Here is a 27,521-nt window from a genome sequence, read left to right as displayed (position 1 = left end):
TTTTCAAAGTGTGATCAAAGTGAAAGAATTAAAGGAAAAATATTCTTTTAAAGCATATTAATATAAAGACTATACATCACAATTATTAATTTTAATCAAAAATTTGTTCACATTATTTTTCTATAGTTTTTCTAATTTTGTAGGACTTCATGAAATTTGTGCATACAAATTTATAGTACGCCTAGTGGGACCTCTCTACCTCTTATCTTTTTCACTAAGAAATTGATCACTCTTAAGATGATGACATCTAAAATTTTTTAAGCTACGCATGTCAACTAGGGTAATGACAATATTGTCATTACTCAATCGATACACAACACTTGTACGACTCCTATGACTCGTAGAAAAATAAAATCGACTACTACACCTTTTAAAAAGCTAGTGAGTGAGCACACTCGTTTGCTAAAATTGGCAAGGACCTGCAACAATTACCAATCATTCATCACCTTAGTCTCTTTAAGGGCAAAGGGTCAAAGGCCTCATGGTTGGGAAAAATACCTTTCAACACTAAAGGACTTTAGGGGTAAGTCTCCTTACTTTATTGTCAATGCCATTTCAACACCAACTCACACTTTAGATCACCAAGTGGGATGTCAAAGGAGGACAACTCCTCCAATCATTCTGACTCTTTTACTTCTTCCTTAATGGTGACAATGTCGATAATGATAACGAGCACTACATTCATAGAAGAACGATTAGTTAAGATGGCTCATGCCAACACCAAACTCACCAAAAATCATTGACAAGAAAAATCTGCAAATAGCATCCCTCATGAGCAAGGTTGAAGGCACATGCACGAAATACAATTAAGTCAACCCAAGGACTTACTCATTCTTTAAAGATTGTATATCTAGGTGATGCACGACATGCATCTAATTTGGTACAAATTGGGGGGTCAAACCATCGAATCTACCTCAGTGACATTGCTATCTATCTAGCAACTTTAGGACATGATAACTAACACCATCATAGTGTAGTATGGTGGGCCCTCACAAAGTACGCTCATGTACTTTAAGCCTTACAACAAGAGGATTGATAACCTATGTATACCTATGGGTTATCAACTTACAAAGTTCTGATCATTCGATGGAAAGGGAACTTCGAAGCAACACGTCCATTTTGTCTAAACTTGCAATAATGCTAGTATAGAGGGTGACCTCTAGGTCAAACAATTTTTTTGATCCCTCCAAGGGCATGTCTTTGATTGGTACACCGACTTCGCACCCGAGTACATTGATAGTTGAGACTAAATGGAGTGCGAAATCCTCAATCACTTTTATAGTACTTGATGAATTGTAAGCATGATGAAGCTTACTAATACCAAGTAATGGAAAGATAAGATGATTGTTGACTACATAAATCGTTGGCATTCCTTGTGTTGGGATTGAGCCTCTAAAAGCAAGACATGATGCAACAAAGTTAGACTTAACTATCCTCTTGCTATTCTTTTAGTGCATTGACATTGGTTTGAACATTCAGACCATGTCTCTTACATTGTACATGACTTAGATGCATTAAGAATTGCATAGAAGATACAAGTCATGGGTTCCTTGTAAGTAGATAAGTTGTCCATAGTTAGTTCATGGTTTGGGCAATCCAGTAGAGGCTGTAGTGCACCACCTTCTACTTGGAGGGATGACTTGTCTTGGCCGTCAGGATGGGTTTCCCATGGTGATTCCATTAGCGTATATGATGCATACTGAACAGAACCTATGGTGAATCATGATACAAGGTAATCAATTTTCATGATTCACCAAGCTGCTATATTGCATGGACTCTCAACCTTGAGAGAATAAAGTTTGTGCCAAAATCAACAAGAGGCTTTGACTTATGGGTGAAACCCTAAAGTGGTCATATATCCTTATGGATTAGGTCACTATTAATGGAGGCTAATGGTAATAGGTATTCTTAGTAGAGGCACCATGATATCTCATGGGATTGAGGCAGTGTGTCATCCCCTTAAGTGATCCAAAGGACATGTGATCATGAAATTTGTGGCCACAATAATTCATTTAGTGAAGTTTGACATATGCTCCTTATAGTTAGAGTATGTCATTTGATCACATAATAAGTGGGATCTGTAAGTCAAGGATTTGAGAGGTAATCCTGATAGGTGATAACACTATCTTGTTAGATTACGGATACTAGTTCATAGGAAGTCTACATGTAGTGGATGGTAGGTCACGAACCTAGACACTTGGTATCTCATTATTATATACATAAGTTACTAGAGTGCAGTTGACTTTCTATAGTGGGATGTTGAGTCAATTTCATAATTTGATTATGAGGGAGCTAGTACTCCTATGGGTCTTAGTGGTCCCCACTCTGAGCTCATATTCCTTGATGACACGGTTTATGATTGTTGGATGAGTTTTTAGTTCACTTTTGTGCATAAGGTTGTTTTGCTAATTACATAAGGTTGCACAGGGATAAGTGAGTGGTATCTTTGTATTGGGTTAATCGATTAATTAGGTCCTTATATGATTAATTAATCAATTAGAAATTTTTTTTTTGGGCTAGATTAAGTAACCCAATGTTTGCATCTTAGATTTAAGCAATAGAAACAATACTAATTTTTTAAAAGATTGATCTTTTAGGGTTAAAGTACTAACCTTTAAGTTTGGATGTTCCTAAACCTTAAATTCCATGTGTTGAAGACGACCTTGAAGATATTGGAAATCTCAAACCTACGATCTTCTACTCGATGACTAAACCTTGTTCTTAGCACACTTTCGGTGGGGAGGAAAGTAGGATGGAGGCTATGACTCTCTTTCTCTCTAGATGGTGGAAGATCAAAAGTGATAGAAACCCTAACCCTTAGGGAGTATTTATAGGGTTCCTAATTGAGCTTAAGTGACTTGAGCCCACATGGGCTTAGGTCACTTAATCTAGCTTAAAATGAGTCTTAATTGATTAATTAACACAATAGGTCCTAATTAATCAATTAACCTAATCTAAATACCTTGTTCACTTACCCCTATGCAATCTTATGTAATTACCAAAATGCCCTTATGCACAAAAGTGAACCTAAAACCAATTCGACTTTCATAATCCGTTCCAACAAGGTATATGAACTCAAAGTGGGGATAGTGGGACCCATAGGAGCATTGGCTCCTCTCTCATAATCCAATTCTAAAGTTGATTCACCATCCTACTACAAAAATTCAACTGAATTCCAGTATGCATGTAAATATCAATGAGACACTATGTGCTCAGGTCTATGATGTGCTATCCATTACATTCAGTCTCATCATGAATTGGCATCCATAATCTAACAAGGTGAAAACTATTAACCTTTCAAGACTACCTCTACTATCCTTGAGTTACAAATCCTCTTATTGTGTATTCAACTTACATATCTTAGCTCTCAAAGAGCTTATGTCAAGTTTCACTTAAGGAACTACTATAGTCATAGTTTCCATGAACACACCTCCTTAGGTTCACCTAAGGGGACACACTGTTTCAATCCCATTAGAAATCATGGTGCCTTTAGTGAGAATACCTATTGTTATCGGCTTCTATCAATAGCTACCCAATCCATAGAGAATATACGATCTCACCTGTAGGTCAAAGTCACTACTAACTTTAGCTTAAGCTCAGTATTCTCTCAAGGTTAAGAGACAACACAATGAAATAGCTTAGTGAAGTCATGAATACTTGATAGCCTTAAGTCATGACTCACCGTAGGTCATATCCAATGTATAACCATACACACTAGTGCACTCACTATGGGAAACCCATCTCGATAGCTAAGACTAGCCATCCCTCTGATTAGGAGGCAGTGCACCATAACCTTTAAAGGGTTGCTTAGACCCACGAACCAATTGTGAACAAGTCATCTATTTGCAAGGAACCCATGACTTAGATCTTTAGTGCAACTTCTAATATACCTAATTTAAGTACAATGTAAAATATGCAAAAAAGAATGCTCATAAAGTATAATACATGGAATAAGGATATATAAAAGTGAAATTGGAACATCATTAAATAAATAATAAATTCCAAATTTATTACATCATGTCATGCTTTTAAGGACTTTATCCTAACAACCAAGCCCATGGTGAGTTTAAGTCACTTAAGCCTAGTAGGAAGCCTATAAATACACTTTTAGTGGTTAGTGTTTCCATCTCTTTTCATTTTCTCCCTATAGTCCAGAGAGAGAACCCTACCCTCCACCCTTGATATCTCTACCATTTTAGTGCCTAAACACAAGGAAGAGTCATCGGGTGAAAAATAAAGGTATTTACAAGATCCATTACGACTTTAGAGTTATCTACATCGATTGGAATTGATTTGGGAACATCCGGATCAAAGGTATGTGACTTTATTTTCTGGATTTATGATTTCTATGATATTGATATTGTTTTTGAATACCTCTTTATTTGTTGCGATAGATTTGCATGCACCATACGCAATCCAAGCCATGGGAACAGAGTTATCCAGGGTTCTTTACACCTTAAGCCTTGATTGCAAGGATAGATTATCTGAGATGTTGGTTGTGGAAATATGCATACAAGGCATGCATTAGGGTTTTTTGTACATTCTCTAAGGAATACAACCCTGCATCTTCAAAATGTTTGCTACACAAGCACATGACATAAACTTGTTATAAAAACAAATATAAATGAAAATAGGTCTATTGAATAATTCAAAGATGATATTTCTAGGGGCAAAAGTATCACTAATGAGGATGAAGAAAGTGTGATATCAAATTTCACTACAATTTTTTTCAAACCTCGACACTCTATTATGCTTCAAAAATAGAAAAAAAAGGTTTTTCCTTCACGTAAGCAAGATTGGAAAAAAACTACTCATAAGTTGGAGTCCAGTTCATTTAAAAAGTTTGTTATTACAAATGTTTAAATAATAGAAAAGATGAAGCCTATTCTTTAAAATTGGTTGAAGAATAGTGATGCTCTTCAAAGCATCAGCCTAAATTACATATTGTTCCTAGCCTATAAGAGCTTAATGTTAGGATAGGGCCCTTAAAAACATGATATAATGTAATAAACATGTGGATTTTTATTATTTATATAATAAATTTCTAGTTCATTTTTATTTATCCTATTACAAAGCACTATATCTTATAAGCACTCTAGCTTACATCTTTTGCATTGTACGTGAGCTGGGTGCATTAGGAGTTACATGATAGATCCAAGTCATTGGTTCCGTGAAAATAGATAATTAATTCACAACTAGTTCATGGGCCTAGAAAACCTATTAAAGGTTGTAGTGCACCATTTCCTAATTAGAGAGATGGTTAGTCTTAGTTATTAGGATGGGTTTCCTATGGTGAGTGTACTAGTGTGCATGGTCACACATTAGATAGAACCTATGGTGAGTCATGGCTTAAGGCTATCAAGCAGTCATGACCTCACCAAATTGCTTCATTGTGTTGTCTCTCAACCTTGAGAGAATATTGAGTTTGTGTTAAAGTTAATAATGGATTTGACCTAAGAGTGAGATCGTAAGTTGATCATATATTCCTTATGGATTGGATCATTGTTGATGGAAGCCAATGGAAATGGATATTCTCTATAGTGACACATGATATCTTATGGGATTGAGGCAGAGTGTCCCCTTGGGTGATCCTAAGGAGGTGTGTTCATGAAAAATATTGTCATAATAGTTTCTTAAGTGAAACTTGACATTCGCTCCTATAACACATAATAGGAAGATCTGTAACTCAAGGATAGTAGAGATAGTCTTGAAAGGCTTATAGCTTTCACCTTATTAGATTATGGACACGAGTTTATGGGGAGATTGAATGCAATGGATAGTAGGTCATGGACTTGAACACATGGTGTCTCATGGTTATAATAAGATACTAGAGTTCATTTGATTCTCTATAGTGAGATGTTGAATCAACTTCAAAATTGGATTTTGAAAGAGCTAGTACTCCTATCTGCCCCAGTGGTCCTTGTTAGGATGGAGCCCTTAAAAACAAGACATGATGTAACAAATGTAGACTTAACCATCATATTTCTATCCTTTTGGTGTATTAACATTGATTTGATCATTCAACCCATGTCTCTTACATTGTACATGACTTGGGTGCATTAGGAGTTGAACAGAAGATACAAGCCATGGTTCATTTTAAGTAGATAAGTTATCCACAGTCGGTTCATGTATTTGGGTAATTCAGTAGAGACTATAGTGCACCACCTCCTAATTGGAGGGACGACTTGTCTTAGTCGTCAGGATGGGTTTCCCATGGTGAGTGCACTAGTGTATGTGATGCACACTAGACAGGACCTATGGTAATGCATTACACAAGGTTATCAATTGTCATGATTTACCAAGCTACTGTACTACATGGACTCTCAACCTTGAGGGGATATTGAGTTTGTGCCAAAATTAAAAGGAGACTTTGACCTATGGGTGAGACCCTAAAGTGGTCATATATCCCTATGGATTGGGTCACTATTGATGGAGGTTGGTGGCAACGGGTATTCTTAATAGAGGCACCATGATATCTCATGGAATTGAGATAGTGTGCCCCATTGGGTGATCCAAAAGACATGTGATCATGAAATATGTGACCACAACAATTCCTTTAGCGGAATTTAACAAATGTTCCTTGGAGCTAAAGTATGTCAGTTGATCACAAAATAATTGAGATTTATAACTTAAGGATTTGAAAGGTAATCTTGATAGGTGATAAAACTACCTTATTAGATTACGGACACCAGTTCATAGGGAGTTTGCATGTAGTGGATAGTAAGTTATGGACTCAAGCACTTAGTGTCTCGTTGTAATATACAAAGGCTACTAGAGTGCAGTTGACTCTCTATAGTGGGTTGTTGAGTCAATTCAAATTTAATTATGAGGGAGCTAGTACTCCTATGGGTCCCAATGGTCCCCACTTTGAGCTTATATTCCTTGATGACACTGTTTATGAGGGTTGGATGGGTTTTTAGTTCACTTTTGTACATAAGAACATTTTGGTAATTATGTAAGATTGCATAGGGATAAGTGACTAGTATATTTGGATTGGGCTAATTGATTAATTGGAGCCTTAATTAATCAATTAGCAACCCTTTTGGGCTAAATTAAGTGACCCAAGCCCATGATGGGCTTATGTTACTTAATCTTAGTAGGAAGATTATAAATACCCTTTTAGGGTTTTAGGTTTCTATGTCTTACCATTTTATTCCTTCAATCCAAAGAGAGGACCTTACCCTCTACCCTTCAGATCTCCACCATCTCAGTGCCTAGACACAAGGAAGAGTCATTAGATGAAATATCATGGTGTTTACGAAATCCATTACGACTTTGGAGTTATTTACATTGATTGGAATCAATCCGGGAACATCCAAATTAAAGTTATGTGTCTTTATTCTTTAGATCTATGATTTTTATGGTATCAATATTGGTTTTTGAAAACCCAGTTTTTCTCTACAATAGAATTAGAGAGCCTAGGATAAATTTTCATGCACCCTATGAGGTCCAAGGCATGGGAATAGAGTTTTTCGGGGTTCCCAACAATTGGTATCACAATCCTAGGGTAGGCTCTAGTTTTGGAAACCCTGGATTACTTCATTCCTATGCCCTAGATCTCATCTATCTTTAGATCTTAATGGAAAATAATGGCTTCAAAAACCATTATAGAATAAAGATCTAGAGATTCGAAACTCATACCTATGATCTAGATTTTCCTAGATGAAAATCCTTTTATTGGAGAACATGCCTGAAAAAACTGGAGTGTTTGTCTCCTCATGCAGCTGCCCACGTGCACGTGTCGTGCGATTCCCGTACATGTGGCTTGTGCATGTCTCATGTGATTCCTATGCATGCAGCCTGTGTGCATTCTGTGCAATTCTCATGCATGTCCGTTTTTTGTGCATGTGTCCTATGTGCTATAACTCTACATCTAAGGAGGTCTTGTATACCCAAGATCTTTTGCTCGATGACTCGAACCATGATCTTTTCACTCCAAAGTGTGGGCTTTGGAAAAAAGGTGGCTATGACTCTCTCTCTCTCTCTCCTAGAGTTGGAAGATAACTCTCACCAAAAGTCATTGGGAAACCCTAACCCTTAAAAAGGTATTTATAGGGTTGCCCATTGTGCTTAAGTGACTTAAGCCCATCAAGGTTTGGTCACTTAATCTAACCCAAAGTGAGTCTTAATTGATTAATTAGCCACATAGAGCCATTTAATTAATCGATTGACCTAAACCAGAGACCTTGTCCATTATACCTTATGCAACCTTATGAAAATACCAAAATACACTTATGCACAAGAATGAACTTAAAGCTAATCCAACCCTTATAAGGTGTCATCATTGTATATGAGCTCAAAGTGGGTACCATTGGGACCCACAAGAGTATTGGCTCCCTTATAATCCAATTTTGAAGTTGATTCGACATTCCACTAAAGAGAATCAATTGCACTCCAATACCTTATGTAAATAACAATGAGACAAAGCTAGAGTCTGTGACCTACTATCCATTACATGCAAACTCCCCATAACTAGTGTTCGTAATCTAACAAGATAGTGCTATATCACCTATTAAGATTACCTCTTCAATCCTTGAGTTACAAATCCTACTTATTATATGATTAACTAATATACTCTAACTTTAAGGAGCATATGTTAAATTCCATTAAAGAAATTACTGTGACCACAAATTTCATGATCACATGTCCTTTGGATCACCTAATGGGACACACTATCTCAATCCCATGAGATATGATGGTGCTCAATTGAGAATACCTATTGCCACCAGCCTCTTGTTGGGAACCCTGGATAATTCTGTTCCCATGTCCTGGATCTCATAGGGTTTATGCATCTATCCTTAGGGCTCTCTAAATCTAACACAACAGAAAATAATAGCTTCAAAAACCAATATAAAATAAAGATATAGAGAAAAAGTGCTCATATTCCCAAATCAATTCTTTATGGTGAAGAACATGCCTAGAAAAATTAAAGAATCTCTCCTTATGTTGCTACTTGATTACTACTCAAAAAGTACTATTTCATAGCTTGTAATTAACTCTCTTAAACACTTTTGAGTAGTAGTTATCACCTTTTAACCCAACTAACATATTAAGGACCCTTGCAATCAATTCTAATCAAATTATGTTAAGTTTTGGTGTTTTGATAGCTTTTTTATCACCAAAGCAATCCGAGATTGAGGAGAGTTCTTTGGAATCCATAAGCAAATCCAGAATACAAGGAGTGTGGGATCCTTCTCATTCCACACGGACGGGAATCATAGCTCATTCCACCCGGGTAGTAATTCCATCCGGCTACCGCCATTTCATCTGGCTACCACCATTACATCCGGCTGCCGCCACTTTCCACCCGGATGTATCACATCCGGAATCTGGTTGCCGCTGCCATTCCACCCGGATGTCCACATCCGGAATCCGGCTGCCGCCGCCATTCCACCCGGATGTCCACATCCAGAATTCGGCTACTGCTGCCATTCCACCCGGATGTCCACATCCGGAATTCAGCTGCCGCCGCCATTACACCCGGATGTTTTGCATCCGAAATTCTGACGCCAGATGGGAGAGGAGAGCATTTCAACTTCCCCGGTCACACGTATCTAGATCCGCTTATAGCGCTTACCCGGAGAGTTTCGCAGCCATTTTGCACAGTGCCGCAATGTCTCCTGAAGCTTCCCGATATGTGCGACCAACATTTTGAGATATTTTGAGATATTTTGTTTTAGATATTTTGAGATATTTTGCTTTAGATATTTGATGTCTAAATCCCCAAACTCTTCTTGTAACCCACCAATTATAGGATTCCTTGGTTATTAAGTTAGGAAAAAGGATGACTAACTTGGTAGATATTATTATTGTAATTTTGATATATAAATATCTCTCGGGAGCCTGTTCTCGGGACGACAAAACTTTTGTATAATTTTCAAAGGAAGAAAAATATAGAGCTTTGCTCTGCTTTTACCTTCTCATTTTGATTATATTTTCTTACTAGCCAAACAAGCTCTGAGGATGCTTCCTCAGAGAATGAGTGGCTAGACTTTTAGTTCCTTGGAGTTAAGGTTTCCAGGAAAGGTTCCAAGTGCAAGAATTAGTAGCTTTGTGGTTTCAGCCATTAATGAAGAGAAAGTGTGACCCGTTAATGGTTTTATCTTTTTAATTAACTTAAAATGCCTTTAAATCACCTAGGTCAACACTTGATAAGGCAAGTGATCTCCATCCATAGAGATGCACTAGTTTATCTCTTGCGAGCCTTTGGGAGGTGGTTTGAAGGTAGTATTTTCTAGAATAGCCAACACTTGGTAAGCTTTTGGACTCCACGGAGACATCCATTAGTTATCTCTTGCGAGCTTTTGATGGGTAATCCAAGGTTAAAGATCACCTTGAATGGCAAGTGCTAGGTGAGAGGTATGAGCCATTGCAAGGTGCATCAGTGAGAGGGAATTATTGTTTGAATCCATTAAGGGGAAGCATCTATACAAAACCGGTTAGAGAATTGACTATATGTTAATTCTCTAATGCGAGGAAATGAACCAAATGACCGGAGCTCTGTTTTTGCATGAGGAACCTCCCATGTGAACCTAAACCTCCAAGGAATGTTTTTCTTCATACGTAATTTCTATTACTTCCTTTGCCGTTACTTTAAAACCAAAATTTTTTCGTTAAAGATTATGTTTTCTTTTAAGGCTAACCTTGAAATGAAAAGGCACCAATTCATCTTTGAATTGGTATCATTTATGAATTGAAAACTCTTCCCAATGAACGATCTTAGAGCCACTATGCTATAGTAGCTTTGTCTTTGCTACCCTAGTTCATGGTGTAATAGGTTATAAATTTTGTTGATCACTCCCTCAATCAAGGAGCACCAGCTGGACATGAATCAGCTGATACACCGACTGGGCATGAATCAAATGGCACCGCTGCCGGGGAAGGAGCCAACTTTATAGTGATACTATTTCAGACTACTTGTGATTTTCATCACAAGTTTGGTAACTTTTCTTTCATTTTACTAATTCTTATTTTTTTTATTGTATCTTTACTTGTTCATAATCTAATATATCTTTTAAATTCAGTTTAGTTCAGTATTTTTTTTGGTAGCCCTGTTTTCTTTTGTTTTCTTTTATTTTCATTTTAGTTACAGTTGATACTAGTTGTGTATGCCAAATTGGATACGAGATAGTGGAGGAAGGCTTGTTAAACTTGAAACACCTCATAACAAGGAATTGGAATTGAGCTTGAATATCATGGAAGCTACACCTGAAGATCAGCGGAGTCACCATGGTCATCAGGACGATCCCAATGAATTCATATCAATGAGGGACCGCATGCATCCACCTCGTATGAGTGCACCATCATGTATAGTGCCCCCTACAGAGCAGCTAGTGATCCGACCCCATATTGTGCCACTTCTATCAACTTTCCATGGAATGGAAAGTGAGAATCCCTACGCATATATCAAGGAATTTGAAGATGTTTGTAATACATTCTGAGAGGGAGGAGCTTCTATCGACCTGATGAGGCTTAAACTATTTCCTTTTACTTTAAAGGATAAGGCCAAGATTTGGCTTAATTCTTTAAGGCCAAGGAGTATCCGTACTTGGACTGATTTACAAGCTGAATTCCTCAAGAAATTTTTTCCCACTCACAGAACAAATGGCTTGAAAAGGCAGATTTCAAACTTCTCAGCTAAAGAGAATGAAAAATTCTATGAGTGTTGGGAAAGATACATGGAATCCATTAATGCTTGTCCTCACCATGGCTTTGATACATGGTTGTTGGTGAGTTATTTCTATGATGGGATGTCTTTCTCAATGAAGCAACTCCTCGAAACAATGTGTGGAGGGGATTTCATGAGTAAGAATTCTGAGGAAGCTATGGATTTTTTGAGTTATGTAGCTGAAGTCTCAAGGGGATGGGATGAACCACACAAAGGAGAAGTGGGAAAGATGAAGTCTCAACTGAGTGCTTTCAATGCTAAGGCTAGGATGTATACCTTGAATGAAGATGATGATATGAAAGCAAAATTTGCAGCCATGACAAGAAGATTGGAGGATCTAGAACTGAAAAAGATGCATGAAGTACAAGCTGTTGCTGAAACACCAGTGCAAGGACAGTCGTGTCATATTTGTCACTCTTATGAACACTTGGTGGAGGAATGCCCTACACTTCCAGCTGCAAAGGAAATGTTTGGAGATCAAGCAAATGTCATTGGACAATTCAATCCTAATAACAATGCAACGTATGGAAATACTTACAACTCAAGTTGGAGAAATCATCCAAATTTCTCATGGAAGGCAAGAGCACCTCAGTACCAACAGCCGGCTCAACCATCTCAACAATCTTCAAGTCTTGAACAAGCAATAGGGAATCTCAGCAAGGTTGTGGGAGATTTTGTGGGAGACCAAAAAGCCTTCAATGTGCAACAGGAAGACTTTGTTGGAGCCCAAAAAGCCATCAATGCTCAACTCAGTCAAAGGATTGACAGTGTAGAGAGTACTTTGAATAAAAGGATGGATGGAATGCAAAATGATCTATCTCAAAAGATAGATAATCTCCAATACTCAATCTCAAGGCTCACTAACTTGAACACAGTGTAAGAGAAGGGTAGATTTCCTTCTCAACCTTACCAAAACCCCAAGTGGAAACTCATGAGGGAGAATCTTCACAAGTGAGAGATGTTAAAGCCTTGATCACTCTAAGGAGTGGTAAAAAGGTTGAGCAGCCAACACCCAAGCCACATGTTGAAGAAGAAGAAACAAAGAAGGGAGAGGAAATGAAAGGAAAGAAGAAAGATGTCAGTGAAAATTCCAAAGAGGAGGAGGACCATGGTTCAACAGTGAATACAAATCTGGAGAAGATACTTCTTAAGGAAGAAATGCTGAAGAAACCAACTTCTCCACCTTTTCCTCAAGCGTTGCATAGGAAAAAGGGGATAAAAAATGCATCTGAAATTCTTGAAGTTTTGAGACAAGTGAAAGTCAATATCCCATTGCTGGTTATGATTAAGCAAATTCCAACATATGCAAAATTCTTAAAGGACCTATGTACTATCAAAAGAGGGTTGAATGTGAATAAGAAAGCCTTCTTGACTGAGCAAGTGAGTGCCATCATACAATGCAAGTCTCCTTTGAAGTACAAAGATCTGGGATGTCCTACCATTTCAGTCATGATTGGAGGAAAGGTAGTGGAGAAAGCTTTGTTAGACTTGGGAGCAAGTGTGAATTTGCTACCATACTCTGTCTACAAGCAATTGGGACTTGGTGAGTTGAAGCCAACATCAATCATCCTATCTCTAGCAGATAGATCAGTAAAAATTCCAAGGGGGGTAATTGAGGATGTCTTAGTTCAAGTTGATAATTTCTACTATCCAGTAGATTTTGTTGTTCTTGATATGGATCCTACTATAAAGGAAGCTAATTCAGTTCCTATCATCCTTGGAAGGCCATTCCTTGCTACCTCGAATGCAATCATCAATTGTAGGAATGGACTCATGCAACTCACTTTTGATAACATGACACTTGAGCTCAAAATTTTTCATATGTCAAAAAAGCAAATCACTTCAGAAGAAGAAGAAGGTCCAGAAGAGGTATGCATTATCGACACTCTAGTAGAGGAGCACTGTAATCAGAATATGCAAGACAAACTAAATGAAAGTCTTGGGGATCTTGAAGAAGGGTTGTCTGAACCCCCTGATGTGCTTGCTACTCTACAAAGTTGGAAGAGAAGAGAAGGGATTCTACTTTTGTTCAATAAAGAGGAAGGAGAAGCTGCTGAAGAAGAGACGCCAAAGCTCAATTTGAAGCCTCTGCCCGTGGAGCTGAAATATACATACCTTGAAGAAAATAATCAATGTCCTGTTGTTATATCTTCATCTCTTACCAGTCATAAGGAGAAGTGTTTACTTGAAGTTCTTAAGAGGTGTAAGAAAACAATAGGATGACAAATATATGACTTGAAAGGCATTAGTCCTTTGGTTTGTACACATCACATATATATGGAGGAAGAAGCTAAACCAATTCGTCAACCTCAAAGAAGATTGAATCCTCATTTGCAAGAAGTGGTGCGAGCTGAAGTGCTGAAGCTACTCCAAGCAGGTATTATTTATCCCATATCTGACAGCCCTTGGGTGAGTCCTACTCAAGTGGTACCAAAGAAGTCAGGGATTACTGTGGTTCAGAATGAAAAAGGAGAAGAAATTGCTACACGCCTCACTTCAGGTTGGAGGGTGTGTATTGATTATTGAAAGTTGAATGTTGTGACAAGAAAATATCATTTTCCACTCCCGTTTATTGATCAGGTGCTGGAGAGAGTCTCTGGCCATCCTTTTTATTGTTTCTTGGATGGGTACTCAGGGTATTTCCAAATTGAAATTGATGTGGAGGATCAGGAGAAGACCACTTTCACATATCCGTTTGGAACATACGCCTATAGAAGAATGCCTTTTGGTTTATACAATACACCTGCAACATTCCAAAGATGCATGTTGAGTATCTTCAATGATATGGTGGAGCGAATTATGGAGGTTTTCATGGATGACATCACCGTATATGGAGGTACATTTGAGGAATGCTTAGTCAATTTGGAAGCGGTTCTTCACAGATGCATTGAGAAGGACTTGGTGCTCAATTGGGAGAAATACCATTTTATGGTACGTCAAGGAATTGTCCTTGGCCATATCATCTCCGAGAAAGGCATTGAAGTTGATAAAGCAAAGGTGGAGCTTATTGTCAAATTGCCGTCCCTAACAACTGTAAAAGGAATAAGGCAGTTTCTTGGCCATGTAGGGTTCTATAGGAGATTTATAAAAGATTTCTCTAATCTTTCAAAACCTCTTTGTGAGCTTTTAGCTAAGGATGCTAAGTTTATATGGAATGAAAGATGTCAAAATAGCTTTGATCAACTGAAGCAATTCTTGACAACCGCTCCGATAGTAAGGGCTCCTAACTAGAAACTACCCTTTGAAGTGATGTGTGATGCCAGTGACTTTGCTGTAGGAGCTGTACTTGGCCAAAGAGAAGATGGGAAGCCCTATGTGATCTACTATGCAAGCAAGACATTGAACGAAGCTCAAAGGAACTACACAACTACAGAGAAAGAATTGTTAGTTGTGGTGTTTGCCTTAGACAAGTTTCGTGCTTATCTAGTAGGGTCTTTCATCATTGTTTTCACTGACCATTCAGCCTTGAAGTATTTATTGACAAAGCAAGATGCTAAAGCAAGGTTGATTAGATGGATTCTTTTGTTGCAAGAGTTCGATCTCCAAATCCGAGACAAGAAAGGGGTGGAGAATGTGGTAGCTGACCACCTGTCAAGGTTGGCTATAGCACACAATTCCCATCTATTACCTATTAATGATGACTTTCCTGAGGAATCACTTATGTTGCTAGAGAAAGCTCCTTGGTATGCTCATATGGCTAACTATTTAGTTACTGGTGAAGTTCCAAGTGAGTGGAATGCATAAGACAGGAAGCACTTCTTTGCAAAAATTCATGCTTATTATTGGGAGGAGCCTTTCCTTTTCAAGTATTGTGCTGATCAAATAATATGGAAGTGTGTCCTTGAAGAAGAGCAACAAGGGATCCTCAGCCATTGCCATGAAAATGCATGTGGAGGCCACTTTGCCTCTCAGAAAACAACCATGAAGGTGTTGCAATCAGGGTTTACTTGGCCATCACTTTTCAAAGATTCCCACATCATGTGTAGGAGTTGTGATAGATGCCAAAGACTCGGGAAGTTTACAAAAAGAAACCAAATGCCTATGAACCCCATCCTTATAGTTGATCTTTTTTATGTTTGGGGTATTGACTTCGTGAGACCTTTCCCAATGTCTTTTGGTAACTCTTATATATTGGTGGGGGTGGACTATGTTTCCAAATGGGTGGAGGCAATCCCTTGTAAACATAATGATCACAGGGTGGTTCTTATATTTCTTAAGGAGAACATCTTCTCAAGGTTTGGGGTGCCCAAAGCCATAATCAGTGATGGAGGTACTCATTTTTGCAATAGACCTTTTGAAACCCTATTAGCTAAGTATGGAGTGAAGCATAAGGTAGCTACACCTTATCATCCTCAGACTTTCGGGCAAGTTGAGCTAGCAAATAGGGAAATCAAGAATATATTGATGAAAGTGGTGATAACGAGCAGAAAAGATTGGTCTATTAAGCTTCATGATTCACTATGGGCATACAGAACAACTTACAAGACTATTATTGGTATGTCTCCTTATCACCTAGTCTATGGCAAAGCATGCCATCTCCCTGTGGAAGTTGAATATCAAGCTTGGTGGGCAATCAAGAGGTTGAACATGGACTTGATTAGAGCTGGAGAAAAGAGGTGCTTAGACCTTAATGAGATGGAGGAATTAAGAAATGATGCTTACATTAATTCCAAAGTTGCAAAACAGAGGATGAAGAGGTGGCATGATCAATTAATCTCCAACAAAGAATTCCATAAGGGACAAAGAGTCTTGCTTTATGATTCAAGATTCCATGTCTTTCCAGGGAAGCTCAAGTCAAAGTGGATAGGCCCTTTCATTATTCACCAAGTGCATCCCAATGGAGTGGTGGAATTACTGAATTCCAAAAGCATTGACATTTTCAAGGTCAATGGTCATTGTCTCAAGCCATTCATTGAGCCATTCAAACCAGAAAAGGAGGAAATCAACCTCCTTGAGCCACAGAAAGCCTGATCAGAGAAGGGTTAAATGGACTTGGTTTCACCAAAGTCCATAATTTTTAAGTTTTGTAAATTATTTGATTATAAATTTGATCTTAAATTTTGTTAATTGTACGATCAGGAGCTCAGGCCCAGCACACTGCCATCCTGAGGTAGATCCAGCATCATCTCGGCATTACAGCAGCTCCTGAGTATGTCATTTCCCAGCTCATCAGAGCCATCACAGGCCCCTCCTTTTATTGATCAGCCTATGCCTCATCAGGAGCCTTCTACAGGAGAGGCAGCTGAGCATCACTCCATGTCACTCAGGAGGTACCACTTCCTCCCTATGTTTCAATCGCTTTTATCACATTGAGGACAATGTTCAGCTTGGTTGGGGGGAGAGTTGAGGAAGTAAGTTTTTGTTATTAATACTAAATTTTTGGTAATTTAGTTGCTTTTTGCTTAATTTTAAAATTTTTGAAAGTTTTTTATTCTACTCTCCATGGTTATTAAGGAAAATTTTCAAATTGAAATGGGAGAAATTGAATTTTTGTCTTTTTTACTTGACTTAGAGTTTGTATTATGCTTACTAAAGTTGATGAATTGTTGAAATTTCTATTAAATTCAAGCTTAGTTCTTCCATTTTAAGCTATTCACACATTGCGCATAATAGGTTCCGAGTATAAGATGAAAAACTATTTCCCTCTTGACTTAGGAAAATTTAGACTTGGTACCCTTGATCTTATTTAATAGTGTTGGGACACCTTATAAAAGGCCAATGAGCCTTTGAAAAAAAGAAAGAAAAAATGTTTGCTTGCCTTGAAACCCGAGTAAGGTCTGAGGGGTATATGGTGAAAATCTTTAAAACCTGGTGCCCTAAGCCTTCATTGGTTGGGAGTCACCGACCTCAATGCTCGTTACAAGGGTGGATAGGTGGAGTGTAACATACTGTAGGTGCTTGGGTATTAAAATTCATTCTCAAAAGTCCGGGGTAAAATCCAAGGAGTTAGTGGTTAAAAGATCCTTAAAGCTTGATGCCCTAAACCTTAATTGGTTGGGAGTCATCGATGGACCCCCGTTACATGGACCGTTTAGAAAAGAATACCCTTAAGCCTTGTACCCCTGCAAAAGGTGCGTTCTTAGCCTATTGAAGTTGCTAAGTATTGAAAAGAGCTAGGTTGGGGGGAGAGATTAGTTTAGCATGCTATATTCGGAAGCTATCGAGTAACACTTAGATTTTTGTGGAAGAGTAAGGTTTAGTCCTTTGGAAGTGGAAACTCTTTTAAAGCTTAAATTTGCATAATGCCTTCTCTTTATGAATTGTGATTAGACAAGTTATTTGATAACTCTTGTTGAAGTTTGAGTTTTATTTCTTTAATGTTCCATGTGAGAGTTAGATCATCATGCCACTTAAAAATTGTTTTTTTGATCAGCATGATGTTGTAAATTATAATACTATTTATTTTTATTTTTATTTTTCTCTCCTTCATTGCTAAGGGACTAGCAATATGTCGGTTGGGGGGAGTGATTACTACTCAAAAAGTACTATTTCATAACTTGTAATTAACTCTCTTAAACACTTTTGAGTAGTAGTTATCACCTTTTAACCCAATTAACATATTAAGGACCCTTGTAATCAATTCTAATCAAATTGTGTTAAGTTTTGGTGTTTTGATAGCTTTTTGATCACTAAAGCAATCCGAGATTGAGGAGAGTTCTTTGGAATCCATAAGCAAATCCAGAATACAAGGAGTGTGGGATCCTGCTCATTCCACCCGGACGGGAATCATAGCTCATTCCACCCGGGTAGTAATTCCATCCGACTGCTGCCATTTCATCTGGCTACCACCATTACATCCGGCTGCCACCACTTTCCACCTGGATGTATCACATCCGGAATCCGGTTGCCGCCGCCATTCCGCTGCCATTACACTCGGATGTTTCGCATCCGAAATTCTGACGCCGGATGGAAGAGGAGAGCGTTTCAACTTCCCCGGTCACACGTATCCGGATCCGCTTATAGCGCTTACCCGGAGAGTTTCGCAGCCATTTTGCACAGTGCCACGATGTCTCCTGAAGCTTCCCGATATGTGCGACCAACATTTTGAGATATTTTGAGATATTTTGTTTTAGATATTTTGAGATATTTTGCTTTAGATATTTGATGTCTAAATCCCCAAACTCTCCTTGTAACCCACCAATTATAGGATTCCTTAGTTATTAAGTTAGGAAAAATGATGAATAACCTGGTAGATATTATTATTGTAATTTTGATATATAAATATCTCTCGGGAGCCTGTTCTCGGGACGACAAAACTTTTGTATAATTTTCAAAGGAAGAAAAATACAGAGCTTTGCTCTGCTTTTACCTTCTCATTTTGATTATATTTTCTTACTAGCCAAACAAGCTCTGAGGATGCTTCCTTAGAGAATGAGTTGCTAGACTTTTAGTTCCTTGGAGTTAAGGTTACCGGGAAAGGTTCCAAGTGCAAGAATTAGTAGCTTTGTGGTTTCAGCCATTAATGAAGAGAAAGTGTGACCCGTTAATGGTTTTATCTTTTTAGTTAACTTAAAACGCCTTTAAATCACCTGGGCCAACACTTGATAAGGCAAGTGATCTCCATCCATAGAGATGCACTAGTTTATCTCTTGCGATCCTTTGGGAGTTGGTTTGAAGGTAGGATTTTCTAGAATAGCCAACACTTGGTAAGCTTTTGGACTCCACGGAGACATCCATTAGTTATCTCTTGCGAGCTTTTGATGGGTAATCCAAGGTTAAAGATCACCTTGAATGGCAAGTGCTAGGTGAGAGGTATGAGCCATTGCAAGGTGCATCAGTGAGAGGGAATTATTGTTTGAATCCATTAAGGGGAAGCATCTGTACAAAACCGGTTAGAGAATTGACTATATGTTAATTCTCTAATGCGAGGAAATGAACCAAATGATCGGAGCTCTGTTTTTGTATGAGGAACCTCCCCTGTGAACCTAAACCTCCAAGGAATGTTTTTCTTCATACGTAATTTCTATTACTTTCTTTGCCGTTACTTTAAAACCAAAAATTTTTCGCTAAAGATTATGTTTTCTTTTAAGGCTAACCTTGAAATGAAAAGGCACCAATTCATCTTTGAATTGGTATCATTTATGAATTGAAAACCCTTCCCAGTGAACGATCCTAGAGCCACTATGCTATAGTAGATTTGTCTTTGCTACCCTAGTTCATGGTGTAATAGATTATAAATTTTGTTGATCACTCCCTCAATCAAGGAGCACCAACTGGACATGAATCAGCTGATACACCGACTGGGCATGAATCACTACTCACGTGCACGTCCTGTGTGATTCCTACATGCATGGCCCATGCACATTGCATGTGATTCCCATGCACACGACCTTTGTGCATCCCATGTGGGTACATGCAACCTGTGTGATTTTAGTGCATTTCTTGTACACCCATGATCTTCCTCTCAATGACTCTTCCTTGTGTCTAAGCACTGAGATGGTGGAGATCTCAAGGGTGGAGGCTAGGGTTTCCTCTCTGGATTGAAAAGGGAGAATGGTAAGACCTAGAAACCCTAACCCGTAAAGAGGTATTTATAGGTTTCCTATTGGGCTTAAGTGACTTAAGCCCACCATGGGCTTGGGTCACTTAATTTAACTAAAAAGGTTGCTAATTGATTATTTAACCATACAAGGCCTTAATTAAACAATTAGCCCAGTCTAAACATACCACTCACTTATCCTTGTGCAATCCTGCATAATTAACAAAACGCCCTTATGCACAAAAGTGAACTAAAAACCTATCCAACACTCATAAACTGTGTCATCAAAGAATACGAGCTTAGAATGGGGACCACTAGGACCCTTAGGAGTATTATCTCCCTTAATCAAATTTTGAAATTAACTCAACATCCCACTATAAAGAGTCAACTGCACTCTAGTACCCTATGTATATTACAATAAGACACTAAGTGCTCAGGTTTGTGACTTACTATCCATTGCATGCAGGCTCCCCATGAACTGGTATCCGTAATATAATAAGGTAGTGCTATCACTCATCAAGATTACCTCTCAAATCCTTATGTTATAGATCTCACTTACTTTGTGATCAATTGACATACTCTAGCTCCAAGGAGCATATGTTAAATTCCAATAAAGGAATTGTTATGGCCACATATTTCATCATCACATGTCCTTTGAATCACCCAAGAGGGCATACTATCTCAATCCCATGAGATATCATGGTGCCTCTATTGAGAATACCTGTTGCCACTAACCTCCATCAATAGTGACTCAATCCATAAGGATATATGACCACTTTAGGGTCTCACCCACAGGTCATATTATCCAATAAAATGGAAAATATTATCCAATAAACAATACACAAAGCATATATTTGGACAATGTTGTAGATAGATACTAAAATAGATATGAAAACATATCCTCATTTTTTTTTATTGTGGACTTGAAAAATAATAGCTATAAGTGTTCCTTTAAACTAGGTAATATTGTTTATCCTAACCATAAAAAAGTTTAATGAACTTCTCGAACTACTCTTTGAACAATTATAATGGTGTTTATATCATGTCAGTTTTGTTTTAAAAGTGAATGAATTTGGTGTAAGATCAAACTCCCATGAGTATGGAGCACCCATTTTCCATTAATTGGGGTTTAATTCCAACACCTACCCTCTTGTCCCACTTCAATACATACTAAATGGATTGATTTGAGGTGTGAGGAAATTGCAATCACTTCATAATAAATAAAATTAAAAGACATGTTGAGTTGGATCCCTTTTTGAGTTCATATCGTACATTTGACACTCATAAATCTTGTGAATTAATAACCTAAAAGGAAAGACTAACATGGAGTTGTTTCACAATACAAAAACAAAAAATAATTTTTTTTTTAAAAAAATGATTTTAATTTTTCCATCTCCAAATTTTCGTATTTTAAAATTTGAAGACCTAGCAGTCATGAGAAAAACAATTGGAAATGTTGACTTGTATTGAACTCAAGTCATTGAAATTCAGTATGACTTGCAACTAAATGATGACAATTTAAGAAATTGATGGCAAACATATCAAATGGAGTAGTCCTATAAGGTAAGCCTTTTCATTTGCTTCCAATCTCACATCAAAATGTTCCTATTTAAGAATAACTAGATTATGTCTATAAATGTTAGAAAACTAAAAGGAAGGTTAAGAATGTAGACAAAATAGAATTTCCATTTGATGATTGAAATAAAAATAGAATTTCCATAGATTAATGTCTCAATTCAAACACAAATAGAGATTGCTTCTCAATAGAACAAGAAATAGAGATTGCATTCTAAATCATTAAATATTTTTATTACATCATTAGAACAAGGTTGTAACATAGTTACAAAGGAGAAGTATTCTCAATCCAAATCCCCTCATAGTCACTCACATACATATTGCATCTGGGTCATTCATCAAATCAAAAGCTTCAACTTCTAGCAATGTAGAAATAAAGGGATGGTGTTAAATAGAAGTCTCCAATAGGTCATCCCCATCACTATCCAATAAGTCTTTTGGAGGAGTTAACAAAACAATTTACCATCTTGGATCAATTCGGTCTTAAACATAGAAAACTTGCTTATCTTGGGATACTAAAATGAAAATATCATATTTATGCGCCATCTTGGTGAAGTCAACTAATGTAAACCTAAGCTCTTTAACTTTGATGTTGTTCTTACTGTCAACCCAATCACACTTGAAAACTGGAATCCTGAACATGGTATAATCAAGGTCCCAAATTTCAATAATAACTCCATAGAAACAAAGCTCACTAAAAATTGGGTTATTATCCTTTGCACTTGCAATTTGCATTGTTGTGGCTACAATACTAACTCCACTATTCTGGGTAACTTGTAACTCATGACACTCCTTGGTATGGTAGCGACACTCATTAATGAAATAGCCATGATACTTGGAGACAAAGTGGCTAGGACCATGAGCTATCCACTGAAGGGTTTCAAATATAGGTTCTTCAATACCACTGCCAACTTCAACCTATATGGATAAGTGATATATAGTTATTATTCATATTTATATTAGTGTAAAAAATAGTGACAATTTACCACCATTCTATTACCTTTTGTTGTAACCAATTAGAAAAAGTGTGCATGTGCTCATCTTTTAGCCACTTTTGCCTTTTTTTTTATTGATGGGGGTTTTTCAATTTCAACCATTTCATCTACACTCTAGAAAGTTGGGTATTAGAAAATTATGATTAATATAAAAAAAATTTATAAGCACGATAGTAAAGAATTAAGAGTCTTCCATTGACACAAGGTTTCTAAGGTTGGAGCAATAGCTTTTAGGAACTTTCAATTAGAAAAAGATTGGCAAAAGACCTTTTTCTCCATCTTAGAGAGCATGTAACATTTAGATGGAAGATTAGTTTGCTTTGATTTAAACCTAGGTGCCAATTCACACCTTAAGCCTATCTCCACAAGGTATAGACAAGAATTTAGTCCATCGTTTGTTTTACTAGGAATGTTGAGTAAGGTACCATTGACACTTTCACAAACATTTTTCTCAATGTGCATTACATCTAAGTTATGCCGAACGTGTATGTATTTCCTGTACTTAAGATAAAAGAATATGGACTTCTTCTTCCAACAATTGGTAGTATTCACATTAAACTTACCATCGTTACCCTTAATTTTTCCCTATGAATTGCAAAGGGCATCAATTTTACTTAGAATTTCTTCTCCACTCAATATTTGTGGAGGTGATCCAAACTCTTGTTTATCGTTAAAGGTCTTTTTTTGTTTCCTAAAATGATGATTGCATGGAAGAAAACGTCTATGACTTGTAAAGTTCTTTTTCCTATGCTTTAATCTATGAGAATACATTTCTTTCCCACATATTAGACAAACAAAATATCCTTTAACTGTGCAACGGGATAAGTTACCATATGCGGGAAAATTATTAATTCTCCATAATAGAACAACTCATAATGTAATGAACTCTTGTTGATATGCATCATACGCTTCGACCCCTACTTCCCATAAAGTTTTCAAGTCATTTAAAAATGGTGCTAAATAAACATCAATGTCATTCTAGGTTGTCATGAACCTAATATTAACAAAGATAACATAATAAATTTCCTTTTCACACATAGCCAAGGAGGAAGGTTATTGATGATCATTAGAATAGGCCAACAAGTGTGTTTGTTGCTCAGTGAACTGTGAGGATTTATACCATCTACTGAAATAGCAAACCTTAGGTTTCTAGGCTTTGAAGCAAAGTTAGACCATTTATGGTCAACTAGCTTCCATGATGGGGAGTAAGATGGATGATGCATTTTACCATTAAATTCTCTTTTTTCAGCATGCCATATGAGGTCTTTCACAATTTTTGAGGACTAAAACATTCTTTTAAACCTTGGAATAGGAGGAAAAATACCATATTACTTTTGTCGGAACTCCTTTCTTCTTTTTAACTTCTTGTTTTATCGACCTTCTGCCTTGAAGTTCCACAAGTAGGACATGAAGATGCATCCTTCAACTCATCCCTATAAAGTATACAATCATTGGGCCATGTATGTATTTTCTCATATTCCATTCCCAATGTATTCAATGTTTTTTTTTGCTTCATACATAGATTAAGGCAACTCATTATTTAGGGGTAACACATCTTCAACCATTTTTAAAAGCTCTAAAAAGCTTTTATTGGACCACCCATATCTTGCTTTCAAATTGAATAATTTTACTGGCGCAAACAACTTTGTAAAATTTGTATAACCAAGAAGTAATGGTTTTTCAACATCTTCAAGTATTCTTTCAAACATTTTTGGATCATCTCTGTAATCATTTTTTGCATCTTGAACCATTTCTATTGTATTATCCATGTCTATAAATTGAACCCTCTTATAGCTTTTTTCCCTTGCAATTGATGGTCCACTTAGAGCTACCTCTCCATGCCAATACCATGTATAGTAACTTTGATCAATACCATAGAAAAACAAATGGTCTCTAATCTTTTCAGGAGTATGGAACATCATATTACCACATTGTAGAAATGGACATTTAATGGACTTTTTTCCTACACAATTTTTTACTGCAAATGCAATAAAGCTTCCAACCCCATCTATATAATTATTTGATCTTTTATCCTTTGACATCCAAGAATGATCCATTTTTTGAAGAACAAATGAATAAAATTCCTAGACCACACCAACAACTAAAGTTATTAATAAATATCCTACATGCACATCATATTTCCTATGCATTGTCAGGAACATTTAACTTAACCAAGAAGTAGATGTGTGAAAAGTCATCCATCTATGAATGACATCCAATTTTCACTAGAATAGAGCCAATAGTAGATTATCTCATATATTGACAAACTAGTTTGAGCAAACTTACAAAAAACACCTATTGAATTCAATAAGTTGTATACAAGAGATAAATGTATTTAAGAAAGTTACTTTATCACCCTTTCCAGAAATGAACAAACATGTTAAATCTCATAAAACTACTTTTTTTCCTTCTTTTTTTTTGGCTTAAGGTAAAAACAATGGTATAAATCCATCTAAATGAAAATATCAACTATTTTGAACTAGTAAATTTAAGATAAAAAGATAGATTATAAGAGAAAAAAATATAATAAAGACAACATGGTTCTTAATAATTTATTGTTATTACAATGGCAAAGATGATAAATTACAACATAAATAGTTTAACTTGCTATTGCATTACAAATGAGGAAACTAGTACCTCAAGAAACAAATTATTTTGCAAAATCTTTAGTGCCAAGGAAAGATGTTGTTGTAAGTATAGTTTCAAAGCCTTCTTTCCCTATAGGAATTCAAATTATGTGAAAACTGATGGACCATGCTTATCAAAGTTTAATTAGACAAGATAAAAAGAAGTTTTAGAGCTTTTTATTAATCAAGTACTGGTTTATTATAAGAAATTAGAACATGAAGAAAAACTCTTCCGAATAAATGTAAAGAGAAAACATCAAACATAAACATTAAGTATATGCACAGTTAATATTATTAATCACTATCATAACATCAAAGCTATAAATACTCAACAACATAAATAATTAATATACTTTTGATTGGAAACTTTGATTCAAGGTGAAACATGAATGAATAAAAGGGATGATAACAAAACCAAATACAAAGAAAGAGATATAAGTAAAGCTATTTATAGAACATCCAAGATAAAGGCTTTAGTTTAAAGAACACTAATCACTCTGCCCTTATTGTTTCCAAGAATTCCTTCAATTTCCATTTTGGATTTCTGAAACAATAACCATTTATATTTAGTTAGAGGCATCCTAGTGAAGGCATCATCCACTATGTAGTAGCTCAATTAACAATATGGAATCAATGAGATCTACTTGGCTTAGTTTCATGTGAGCTTGTAATTATCAAAAAATAGAATTGTTAACTGAATGCTCATCAAGAAAGGAACTCATTAGCTAACCGAATGGACAAGGAAGAATACTATTAATGCACAATTTTGAGTATGCAAAGTGGGGAAAGCTCCTAAAAGTGCACTAAAAGTCACCATTAAATGATGCACAATTTAAGTGTACAATGTAAATTAGGGTTTTGAGGGTGTGCGAGACAAAATACTATTACTACAAGTGCACAAAAATGAATTCAAGTTATGTTATTACTTTGAAACAATTTTATCTTTACATAAAACAAAGGCAACAATCTCAAATGATTCTCTACTAAAGCAAACGTCATTCAAACCACAACACAGACAAAGCTCAAGCATTAACACTAACAAAAGACTTTGAACTTGCATCTAAAGTGGGAGGAATAGGGTGAGTTCACAACTCAATAGGAAAATTTATAATCATCCTATACATATCCTGAAAACAATATGCATGTTAAATATTTAAGATCATCAATAATTATGCAATCACGTCAAATATGCATGCATGTAGTCGTTGGTTTCATTTCTACTTTATGGCATCCATTTTCTTACATCTGAATAGGTACCAGTTCCTACCAATGTAGATATTATCACTCAATGCTCTAGAAAATACTCACCATGAATAATGACTATTTTGGGACTACTACCCAAGGACAAGCCATGTCTCATGTCTTTTGGTATGTATACCTAAGGACAGGACCAACCTTGTGTCTTTAAGGATTGAAACCCAGGGGAAAGACCGACCCCATGTCTTCTAGGATACACACCCAAGGGTAGGATCACTTTGTGTCTTTTTGGACTTATACCTAAGGGCAAGACCAACCTTGTGTCACAAGGGACTGAAATTCAAGGGTAGGATCAACCCCACACCCACATTAGAGTGTCTTCCTTGAAGGATTTAGGGAATTTCACCCAATGACGCATGGTCCCACTTAAATAATATATAGGGATCCCAAGGTCCTACAACCCCTATATAACAATCTCTGAATATCAAGTTGCAACCTCTCATAGATATGTTCCTCTGTTGACTGTTATCAACCATTATGCCATACCATTCTTATAGTGTAACCACAATAGGAACCATGTCCACAATATAGAAATCGTGCTTCCTTACACCAGTGTACATCAATACAATATGCAACAATTTAAAACAATGATGCAGTATACTTGATTATAAGTATTTTTCAAAAAGTACATTAAGAAAAAAAAAAAAACAAAGATACACAATAGCATGCTATAAAATTCTCTACCTTATACTAACTTCTCCTTTGAACTTTTTCTAGTTCAACAACCTTGGTCTATTACAAGGAAGTTGATTCTTTCACTTTCTCTCTTTAACTTATCCCTTTAAGCCCACTAGTCTTTTTTTTTTTTTTTTAGAACTAGGTTGGGCATGAAAGCTAATAATCCTTATCTAGAGTTTTAGGGTAAGCATGAGGTGTTAAGCACACAAGGTGGCACACTCTGGTGCTGCCACTCAACCATA

At 36.7% G+C, this 27,521-nt stretch overlaps 1 pseudogene; it reads left to right on the top strand.

Annotated features, from left to right (window-relative positions):
• LOC132253356 (uncharacterized) overlaps positions 1 to 27,521 on the top strand; it is a 103,836-nt pseudogene that overhangs the window by 55,717 nt on the left and 20,598 nt on the right.

The sequence above is a fragment of the Vitis vinifera genome, chromosome 19 (genome assembly GCF_030704535.1).
Source record: "Vitis vinifera cultivar Pinot Noir 40024 chromosome 19, ASM3070453v1".
In the NCBI taxonomy this organism is placed as follows: Eukaryota; Viridiplantae; Streptophyta; class Magnoliopsida; order Vitales; family Vitaceae; genus Vitis; species Vitis vinifera.
This window is presented reverse-complemented; position numbering and strand designations above follow the sequence as displayed.